Source organism: Limulus polyphemus, unplaced genomic scaffold (assembly GCF_000517525.1).
Source record: "Limulus polyphemus unplaced genomic scaffold, Limulus_polyphemus-2.1.2 Scaffold887, whole genome shotgun sequence".
NCBI classification, from domain to species: Eukaryota; Metazoa; Arthropoda; class Merostomata; order Xiphosura; family Limulidae; genus Limulus; species Limulus polyphemus.
In genome coordinates, this window is record NW_013666497.1 from 284,437 (window position 1) to 292,804 (window position 8,368).

An 8,368-nucleotide genomic window follows, 5' to 3' on the forward strand; every position below is an offset into this window, starting at 1 on the left:
TGAAGACCCATGCATAATAGGGTTGGACTACTTACTACTGAGGAAGTGTGTAGCTAACTTTGATAAAATGATGTTTGGGAACAACAAAGACTAAATTTTGGTAAGTGTTAAAAGAGAGGTTGGACTAACCAGGTGCCATCAAGCTGAAGTCAGAGTGACTGAAGGAGTTGATGATGGTGAAGTGGAAGCAGGTATAGATATTAAAGCAGAGCAGGAGAAAGACCAAGATTTGAAGCCAATAACTGATTTTCTACAAGCAAGTGTTTTGTGTCCTGCTTGGGAGAAGGTGTCTAGCTTAAGCCCTGTGACAAAGAACTATTGGGCACAATGGGACCAGTTGAAGCTTGAAGATGGTAGTCTTGTCCGGAGATGGGAAACTGACAACCTGGCAAACAGTTATACCGAGAAAGTTAATGGAAGTTGTGCTGCATCAATCCCATGATAGTTTAAGAGGAGGACATCTTGGAGTTAAGAAGACATTGTGTAACCTATGGCAGAGATTTTACTGGATAGGTATGAGGCAAGATGTGGAAGAATGGTGCAGGACCTGCAGTACATGTTGTGCTAAAAGGGGACCCAAGCATAAGGGTCATGCTCCAATAAAGTTATATCAAGTTGGTGCACCAATGGATTAACAGATTAGTCAAAGTCAGGGCTACAGTATCTCAAGAACCATTGGGGCACAGAACCTTACCCTTCCAAAAAATTTGTATAACAGGGTGATGTAGGTGTTCAACATCAGTTAATGGTAATGTTTCAGTTAAGCCACAATGAAGTTGGGTACAAGGATTCTGCAGCCCTGGCCAAAATTTATAAATATTTCTCTAAATTCTAATTATGTTTTGTAGATTTACATGAATTTGATTTCTTTTTACAAATATTTTTTTGTTTAATAAGCAGATTGTGTCCCTTAACATTCATATAGCCAAATCTATGCTATGAGAGCGCTACAGTTCAAAACATCATGAAGACAAAGATACTTACATCAGAGAAAGTGAAGATTATTTTTTAATGCATGTAACAACAAGTAATATTAATAGTGGGAGTCAGAAAAGTTATTATAATGTAATCAAGTTACAGATGACTACTCTGATGCTGTAATGACAGAAACTGCCTATTTTCTCCATAAGTTTAGGTGTAGGTAAGAGATATATATCAAAAATGAAACATGCTAAAAGCATCTGATGGGCTTTACTTAAACTTTGGGGAAGAAAAATCTAGGAAAATATAAGACATGAAACCACGCTGTTATACTGAGATTGGAGGGGGTATTTTATGAAAAATGTTATGAAGGTTTGAAAATGTGCAGAGTAATAGTGTTAAGGTTTATAATAGAAAAATAATTATTTGTACCTTTTAACATGCCTTCTAGTCAGGTCATTTACAACAGCAAAGTTTTCTATGGGTATATAAATTTTGCTGGAAAAGTAAGCTTTATTTCATGCTATTTCATAAGCAACTTTCGTTCTGGTAAGAAATGGTGTTGGAGAAGAGTGCTTGTGTGGTTCTAGTTATCATATAATTATTGTCAATCATAGTGAAGTGTGTCATATCCTCAATTTCAGGAAAAGAAGTTTCAGAAAAATTTGGAATAATAAGAACTATTGGGTAGCTAGTACAAATGAAATTTAACCTTGAAATAGTTTTGTTGTTTGATCAAAATAGCAGAAAAAATGTATTTCACTCTGTCCTCTAGTATCCAATCTAACAGCCCATTCCAAAATGCAATTCAAATTAATATTACCCTATTTTTCTGGAATATAAGTAGTAAGTATTTAATAACAATCTTACACAAGAAATTTTGCAAAGACTTGTTCTCAATTGCAAAAAGTATAATAATATCTATTTAAGTACACAGAAGATCATTTACTGTTATTAAGTTTAAGGAATTATATTTAAGCTTTAAAATATTATTTGATGGAAATTATTAGTATTTCTTTATATTAATATGATAAATCTCTGATACACGTAAATAGTTGGACTGTTACATTTTAAAGGGATAATTCAATTTAAATTTCTATTAAAATAAGGTTTAGTGGCAACTTCACAATCATCATACAGCAGTTGTGGTATTCCAGGACTCAGAACGTAGAACACACGGATTTAAGTAATCGCCTTAATAACAAGAGGTTCAAGAATTTGACTGGTGAAAAAAAAAGTAATATGTTGCTAACAAAATGAAAAAAACAAGAGTACACATAACTTTACACAAAAACAAGCACACTTATTTCATGCTAACAGATGACCATAGATGACTTTTAATAACTGATCACTGAACAAAAAACTGACAGAAAATGCAGCACAGCACACATCAATTTTAGATTTCTTAAAACTAAAATGAATCTCTGAAAACATCAAAAACTGAACTGCTCTTTTACATACTTTCTTTATAGCTGACCAATCAAAAGTTGGATTTAAAGAACCTGAAAGTATCTCTTGTTTATGTGAGATTTGTAAAGTAACCTTACACTCATGGTGATAATGTATAAAACACAAGTACCTCAGATAACAAAACTATTGTAGATAAATCAAATTTTCCAATGACCTGTCCTTCCCATTTAATTTTTTTCTTTAATTATTCATAATGAATAAATAAGGCTATGATAAATTATACTGTTATAATAAAACTATGTTTATAACTAAAACTAGACAATTAACAAAATGTGCTGATTAATTAATCATATTCAACTAACTGATAATTCCCATGTGATAAAGTCAACATAATCTGACATGGCATTGTGATCAGTATCATCACACCTTCTGTCCATCATATTGTGGCCATTCACATAAATAGTTTTAATACCTATTTACCTCTGAAAATACTTTTCCATGTTAATGAAAAGAATACGGGGGCCAACCAGTATATGAAATCAGGATGATTAGTGGAATTTAGTAATTGATTAAACATCAGGCTCCTCAGTCAATTACATTCAACTAATCAAATATTCTAATAATAATCAAATGTTTTTCTATTTTTTTTCACAAGAGTTGACTAGAAGAATTTATAACTCAACAAATAAGTTTCAATACCTACAATAAGCACACATAGCCCAATGTGTAACCTTATGATTTATCCCAAACAATTATAATATTTAATTACTTGGATAGTAAGAATAATTGAAAACAGCAAATAATTGCTGATTATTTTCATGAAATTAATCAACTTAATCATTACTGAATAACTGGAATAATCTAAAATGATAATCTGAAACACTAATTATGATTAATTGGTTATTTTCATTACAATAAATTTAATTGTAATTTCAACTACTGGATAGTTGGAATAATTAAAAACACTAATTTTGATTAGTTGATTATTTGTGACATTAATCATTAAAATTGTAATTTCAATTAATTGATTATTTTACATGACACTAAAAGATTTAATTGATGCTCATAAGAAATAAATTATATCAAGTTCATTGCCCAGCTCTACCCAAATATATTTGTTTTCAAATACTGGTAATAGTCTTATGTTAATCTATGAAGTTATATAATATAATTTCACTGAAAATATAATTGTAATCTTTGTGAATGACAAATTTCAAATGACAAAGCAAAACATTGTACATTTGTTCAGCTACTGCTGCAGCTCCTCAAAATATTTGGAATACATCAGCAATTCTTATATTCATACTGAACAAAATTGCATTCTAATGTATATCGAGGCAAGCTGATACACTAACATCCCCCGTGAGATCATGCTTTATGAAACTTCACTTGATTTCTGTATAATTTTATATCTACACATATTCAAAATTATAAAAGACCACCGAGTTTTTCAATGGGTCCAAATTCCCAAACTGATGACCTGAAAGTCCTTGACTTCCTATATTAGTCGAGGAGCCGTTTACATGACAGATGTTTTAATGGAATAGTGTGAAATTTGAAATAATTACAGTACATTTCACAAAATAATCTATGACTGAGAGTGGTATTATCTTTTATTAATTAGTTAAAATAAAAATTATACCCAGTGTCAGAAATTTACATCATTTGCCTACAACAATGACAATAGCCATGGAGACCAAAGCACAAAAAAAACACGAGTTTACAAACAAGCATTTCACTCTTGAATTTGTGTATTTTTTAAGAAATCTTCACAAAAATGTGTAAATCTAGTTCATTAAGGTGAAATTTCTAATTATATGAATTTAAAAGTTATGTTCTTTCTCAATGAACATACAGAATGGGTTGAAGAATGACTAGTTAACTGGACTGAAGGATAGCTGGGTGAGAGAAAGCAAAAGCTTATTAATGTAGTCCAGTCAAACTGAACATTTTATTGTTAGTGGTGGGCCTTATTTATTTACATCAACAGCACAGATAGGGGCATAATTAGTAAATTAGTACAACTTGCTGGTGATATTACACTTTTAGGTATTCCTAACTATATTGAGGATGTTGTGGTGCTACAGAATGACTTAGATCAATTAGTTAATATTGTTGTGGGAAGGCTGCAGATTGAGAAAGGCAGTAGGAGTTGAGACATTGTGGGTGTAACTTCATGATTACTCAGATGACTAATTTAGGTTTTAGTTACAGGTATTAAGCCTATCAAAAATTTTCTAATCCCTGCTTGAGCTGTTGTTTCTTGCATTATTTATACAGCCAAATAGATTATGCATTACAAATAAAGGGTGAATAGATTTTTAAACAAGTCCTCTATTTCGGATTAAAGTACTTTAAATGGTTGAGACTATGTGACATATTAAGATTACCACCTTGGCTTGGATGTTTAAAATCAGACAAAGTAAATCTTTGCTCACGTTTTGTTCTTGTATTTTCTTGTGAGCTGTAAAGCATCTAAAGTTCTAAACATTCATGTCCACTATCTACCATATGTGGTATGGCCAAGCAGTCAAACTCTGACTACAATTGAATTTTGATACATGAACAACTTCAAAACTCAACACAGAGGAAAATGTGTGTTTATTTAATCATGTGATATGTGTCAGCTACACCACCTGATATCAAAGGATCTTAAACACTATAGATTCTACGTCAAACTATTTAATTTATTATGAACCAGTTCAATAATAATGAGTAACCAGTTAGAAATAAGGCAAATTCTAACACAGTAACACCCCTAACCCTCTAAAACTAACAGTAATAACTTGTTATCGTGATTATAACTTAGTTTAATAATAATAGTATTAGTACTACTGAGTACTAGTATTAACCACAAATATAGGTCTCTACTCTTGAATCATTTCTAAGGTCGTTTAACTGACTTAAATAAGTTTTCACCTTTTTTTTCCACTTTTAGCCATTCAACATGATAACAGCTTCGCAACTTTAACTAAAGCAAAATGTCTTAATAGTACTACTAACTTTCGAATTTTAATCCAACTCATCACACACACAATCAACTAAATATCTCATCTCGTCCATATCAACGCCCTCTTACATAAAAATTATAACCATTCCATGCCCCTCTTTTCTCCGAGCCCCTTTTTCATGATTATTCAGAAATATATATACATATATTATAATCAATTATGTAGATTATTGAAAAAATGGATGATATAGCTTTAAATTTTAAATAGGCGAGATACTGAACCACACATTAAAATATATTGGTTTTAAATTCCAGATTTGTGTCTCTTTTCATATTTCTTTGGATTCCTACATTGAGCATTTATGTTATATATACTGTTACGTCTCCGTTCGTTCGTTAATTAATTTTCCGTAAATTCGTTCCAACGAAACTTTAGCGACACAAGTCCTTTCTTAAATAAAACTGGTTTATTCTTTCCGAATACAACTTTACCGATACACTGAACTTCAACAGTCGCTCTATAACAACGCTAGAACGTCTCACGTGCTCGTGCTCGACAATACTCAATTACACACTCTCTGACTGCAGTTCAATTACTCATTACCTACACATTGTCCCGTCACGTTGTGACCATCTTATATATACCATACTACCCCCATATCTAGTAAATGCTAGGGCATTCTTGAAGGAACGGGATATTTCTAGAAAACAGGTGGCGTGATACTAGTCACGTGACCTCGCTGACGCAACAATACTCAATTAAACCAATGAGAAACTCAAAAAGTTCTGTCATGACGTAATAATGTCACTATTGTAAACAATCGCTAATAACAGTTGAACTATACAGCATATGATTCGTAAACAGTTACATAAACAAACTTACCATAAAATATCGCATCCAAAAATAAATAAATATGACACCAGCGCTATATAAACTATCTAAATCATAACGCTCGCAATAAACTTAAATTGAAACAGTCGCGTATTATCTAACACCGATATTCTTGTTAAAATAGTCAGGATAGTATTGTTTATTATATATGAAAAAATACGCATAGTAAGAAATATATATAGATATCGATATACATATATTCATACCTATACTGTATTATTTTCTTATTAAGCAATTTCTTTCTTCTTTTTTTTGCCACAAGAAAAGTGAAAATGCTTGAATCTTACTTATATATATATTAGTAAAGTGCACTTGCAAACTTTCTATGATTAGTGTTTCAAGATGTTACGACAGCGAAAGTCACACGACGCTGGGAGCATGCGCGCTGGAGTTTCTGGAAGGATCATGAATTTTCCTGGCAACTCTAGTTTGTTCCAAGCGCCCTCTTTTTTAGTATATAAGCCCGGCAAATGAAGCCAGCAAAAAAGATAGAATTGCAGAGATAGGCAGATAGATTGAGGATAGAGATAATTGAGTCAAGCGAACAGTAGGCACCGTAAGTAAAGTGTGTGTATCGCTGTAAATTAAAGCGTGTGTTTATAAAAGTAGTTAAGTTAAAGTGACTGTGGAAATTCTGTGTATTGCAAAGTTGTATCGAGAAAGAATAAACTAGTTTAATTAAGAAAGGACTTGTATCGCTGAAGTTTCTCGGCTAGAATTTATACCGGAAATTAACAAACGACCAGATACGTAACAATATATAAACCTAGAATTCAGTTCGTTGTTTTAATATATATTGATGACTTAAAGATATCACAGTTTTTTTTTAGTTTTTTTTTCAGCTTAAGATCCCTTTTCAATTGAGGAATGTCTCAATAATATAACACAAATCTTGTGCACAAAAGAGGAAATTCAAACAGAAGAAAGAATATGCTGTTGGTTTTTTTTTTAAAAAAGGTGAAGATCAGCCCAAAACTTTCTGTTCGGGGTCTGATGTCAGTAATTACCATGAAGCAAGTGCTGTTACTTCGAATAAATTGACTGAGCATGATGAAATGTCAAATGATACTAATACGAATAACAATATATTAACATATTCTGTTATAGAAAAGCAAAGTGATTATCTACAGCCAAATGTAATCACTACTGTAGGAACACTTTCTAAAAATGTTCCTAAAAAGCCACAATAGCTCAGTGGCTTTGATATTGGTACTCTGATGAGAGTGTATCAGCTGAAACTTTGAGCTAGATGTTAGAGCTTGGCCTCTACAACACCCTAAAGATTTTGCTTTTCCAAGTTCTCTTTTCAAGTGTTTACTGCAAAATGGTGAATACAGTAAACGTGACTGGCTAGTCTGGAGTAGTATTAGGCAAGCTTTGTACTGTTTTCCATGTCGATTTCTCGCCAAGACTCCATTTGCATCACGCTCTACAACTACAACTGCAAATGGCTGACTGCTAACTTTATGATAGACTCTCTGTAGAAAAGCACCGAAAACATTTTTTTGGCTTGATATGTTTTATTTTTATACTCTTGTTTTTATATCACAAAATTTTAGTTTTTATTCTCCAATGTATCTACAGATGCCTCCACATGGTTGAGTTGCACCAGGGCCCAGTAGCTTGCAGAGGGGGGGGGGGCGAAAGGTGCCGGGGCCCCGGGCATCCATATCGGGAGGGCATCCAACGCAAAGAGTCGAATCGAATAGTAGAACCCTTTCCGCCCTTCCCCAAGGTCTTAGGTACAAGGCCCCGGGTATCATAGAACCTCTGCACGCCACTGTATTGAGATATAATGTATTATCTACGTGTTGTGTTCACAATGTTTCATTTTTTTCTTGTTCCTTACAGTCATTTTATATTTATGTAACTTTGAACCATACATAGTCTCCTTCATACTAATTTATTATTATGGATTATTTAGCAGATAAATTGTTTAAGTTTTTAATAAATGACTATGAAGCCAATTTCTCATCCGATTTGTCACTTACCTGTTTATTATACCATTTTAATTTTCGAACTGGCAATGGAGGTGCTTGTCTCTTATGGCTGACATTGAAATGTTACAAAAATTTCATTTATATAAAAACTATACATTAGCTTCAAGTATAACTGAAGTGACATTTGTGATTGAATGGAAAAGTGTATAACATAATCATTTTGGAGAAACAAATAAAAAGGAAAAATACTTAGAA

The 8,368-nt window shown here is 32.4% G+C and overlaps 1 protein-coding gene across 1 annotated transcript in view; it reads right to left on the reverse strand.

Moving 5' to 3' along the window:
* LOC106461048 (UPF0669 protein C6orf120 homolog) overlaps positions 1-5,409 on the reverse strand; it is a 17,632-nt gene extending 12,223 nt beyond the window's left edge. The window contains exon 1 of the mRNA XM_022387873.1: positions 5,252-5,409. The gene's annotated coding sequence lies outside the window, so the exon portion shown is untranslated. The remainder of the gene's footprint in view (positions 1-5,251) is intronic.
* Between the last annotated feature and the right edge of the window lie 2,959 nt (positions 5,410-8,368).